General features: G+C 35.0%; 1 non-coding gene across 1 annotated transcript; it reads left to right on the forward strand.

Moving 5' to 3' along the window:
• Window positions 1–1,566: 1,566 nt before the first annotated feature.
• Window positions 1,567–1,673, forward strand: LOC111546204. The gene has a single exon (XR_002732683.1). It is a non-coding gene; the product is annotated as a U6 spliceosomal RNA (small nuclear RNA).
• The last annotated feature ends 1,843 nt before the right edge of the window (window positions 1,674–3,516 follow it).

Raw genomic sequence — 3,516 nt, forward strand, 5'->3', positions numbered from 1 at the left:
GCTGGTGGAAATGTAAATTACTCCAGCCACTGTGGAGAACAATTTGAAGATTTCTCAAATAATTAAAAATAGAATTATCATTCAACCTAGCGATATCATTGCTGGGTATATACCCAAAGGAAACTAAATTATTCCACCTGTATTTTCATCACAGACATTCACAATCACAATAGCAAGAATGTGGAATCAACTTAGATTCCCATCAACATTGGATTGGATAAAGAAAATGTGGTACATATACACCACAGAATACTATGCAGCTGTAAAGAAGAATGACGTAATTTCTTTTGCAGCAACATGGGATGCAGCTGGAGGCTATTATCCTAAGCAAATTAATGCAGGAACAGAAAACCAAATATCAAATGTTCTCACTTATAAGTGGAACCTAAGTGTTGGGTACACATGGACATAAAGATGGGAATGACAGCGGGTTACTTGAGGAGGGGAGGAGGAAGGGGGGAAAAAGTCTGAAAAACTACCTATTGGGTACTATGCTTACTACTTGAGTTATGGGGATATTTGTACCCCAAACTTCAGTGTCACACAATATGCCCATCTAACAAACCTGAACTTCTATCATCAGAATCAAAAATAAGAGTTGAAATTATATTTTAAAAATTAACTGTCATGGACATTATAATACTGCATTCATTCCAATTGCTTAGCATGTCTGCTCCACGTCTCCAACTCATACTGAGCAGTCAACAGTCAGAGAGTTTCATTCCAGGTTAAACTAGTGATACACTACCTAAACAAACAGATGTGTCATATGAAGATGGTGCCCAACATAAGTGGAGTGAGAAAGTTGCAGAGAAAATTCAGAAGTAACTTTAGATTTTCACAGGCTATAGAAGATTATAAAAAAGGAAAAAAAAGCAACTCACTATGACATTTGGCTTCAGGATATTACCCGTTGTTATATTTATCAGAAGGAATGTCTATGCCCCAAAATAAGGTAGCAAACTCAGGAACCTGAGAATCCTGAATAAAAGCTACCCACACCATTTTCCTCATACCTATCACACTACTTTAACTATCCCAAGGGGAAGACATCTTCAAAGTTCTGAAAGAAAAAACAATCTGTCTATCTAAAATTTTATAACCACCGAAAATATATTTCAAAAATGAAGACAAAATACATACATTTCCAGACATCTGAAATCTGAAATAATTCCTTACTAGCAGATTCACACTATAAGAAATGTTAAAGAATGTCTTCAGTCAGAAGAAAAATATCAATTATCAGAATGTATAAATTAAATTAGAAGTCAATTGCAAAATAAAATACTTAAATATTTGGAAATTTAAAATTTTTAAATTAAGTAATTTTAAATAATTTATCATTCAATAAGGATATCAATAGATTAAATAGAAACTATTTAGATCTGAAAAGTAAAAACACTAAAAAGCAACATTTATGTGATTTAGCTAAAACAGTACTCGGAGGAAAAGTAATAACTCTTAACATTTGTATAGCAAAAGATAAATGGTCTCAATGAATGACTTCAGATTTCTCATTTGATATAGAGAAAAGAATATCAAATACAAAGTCAAGAAAAGAAAGGGGTGCTTACTTTGACAGCACATATAGTATAATTGGAACGATACCAAGCAGATTAGCATGGCCCCTGCACAAGGATGACCCTCAAATTCGCGAAGCATTCCATATTTCTGCAGCTTCTAACTAGAATGAACAGTTTAGAGAAGAACTTATATGACCCAGTGAGTTGAAAAACACAGTGTGAGAACTTGGTGAAGCATACACAAGTATCAATAGCTGAATCGATCAAGCAGAAGAAAAAGTGTTACAGTTTGAAGCCCATCTCGCTGAAATAAGTCAGGCAGGCAAGATTAGAGAAAAAAGGATGAAAAGAAAGAAATAAAACCTCTGAGAAATATGGGACTATGTAAAATGACTGAACTTACAATTGATTGGAGTACCTGAAAAAGATGAGGAGAATGGAACCAAGTTGGAAAACACACTTCAAGATATTATCCAGGAGAATTTCTGCAACCTAGCAAGACAGGCCAACATTCAAATTCAGGAATTACAGAGAACATCGCTAATATACTACACGATATATCAATCCCAAGACACATAATCATCTGATTCTCCATGGTTGAAATGAAGGAAAAAATGTTAAGGGCATCCAGAGAAAGGCCAAGTCACCTACAAAGGGAAGTTCATCAGACTAACAGCACATTCCTCAGCAGAAACTCTACAAGTCACAAGAAAGTGGGGGACAATAGTCAACATTCTTAAAGAAAATAATTTTCAACCCAGAATTTCATATCCAGCCAAACTAAGCTTCATAAGCGAATGAGAAATAAAATCCTTTTCAGGCAAGCAAATGCTGAGGGATTTCATCATTTCATCTTTCTGAAGGAAGCACTAAATATGAAAAGGAAAAACAGTACCAGCCACTGCGAAAACACATCAAAATATGCAGGCAAAAGACACTAAGAAGAAACTACATCCACTAGTGTACAAAATAACCAGCTAGCATCATGATGACAGGATGAAATTCACACATAACAATACTAACCTTAAATGTAAATGGGCTAAATGTCCCCAGTTAAAAGACACAGATTGGCAAATTGGACAAAAAGTTAAGATCCATTGGCATGCTATATTCTGGAGACCCATCTTATATGAAAAAGATACACAAAGTTTCAAAATAATGGGATGGAGGAAAACTTACCAAGAAAATTGAAAGAAAAAAAAGCAGGGGTAGCAATCCTAGTCTCTAACAAAACAGACTTTAAACCAAGAAAGATTAAAAAAAAAAAAAAAAGACAAAGACAAAGAAGGACATTATGTAATGGTAAAGAGATCGATTCAACAAGAAGAGCTAACCATCGTAAATATATATCCACCCAATACAGGAGCACCCAGATTTCTAAAACAATTTCACAGAGACATACAAAGAGACTTAGACTCCCACACAATAATAGTAGGAGACATTAACAACCCACTGTCAGTATTAGACAAATCAATGAGACAGAAAATTAACAAGGCTATTTAGGACTTGAAGTCAGATCTGGATCAAGTGGACCTAATAGACATCTACAGAAATTTCCACCCCAAATAAACAGAATATACATGCTTCTCAGTGCTACAGGGTACTTATTCTAAAATCAACTACATAATTGAGGGTAAAACACTCCTCAGCAAATGCAAAAGAACTGAAATCATAACAGTCTCTCAGACCAGAGTACAATTGAATTAGAATTCAGGATTAGGAAACTCACTCAAAACCACATAACTGCATGGAAATTGAGCAGCCTGCTTCTAAGTGACTCCTGGGTAAATAATGAGATCAAGGCAGAAATCAAGAAATCCTTTGAAACCAATGAGAACGAAGAGACAACATACCAGAATCTCTGGGACACAGCTACAGCAGTGCCAAGAGGGAAATTTATAGCACTAAATGCCCATGTCAGAAAGCTAGAAAGACGTCAAGTTGACACTGTAACATTACAGTTAAAAGAACTACCGAAGCAAGAGGAAATAAA

Source organism: Piliocolobus tephrosceles, chromosome 11, assembly GCF_002776525.5.
Source record: "Piliocolobus tephrosceles isolate RC106 chromosome 11, ASM277652v3, whole genome shotgun sequence".
Lineage (NCBI taxonomy): Eukaryota > Metazoa > Chordata > Mammalia > Primates > Cercopithecidae > Piliocolobus > Piliocolobus tephrosceles.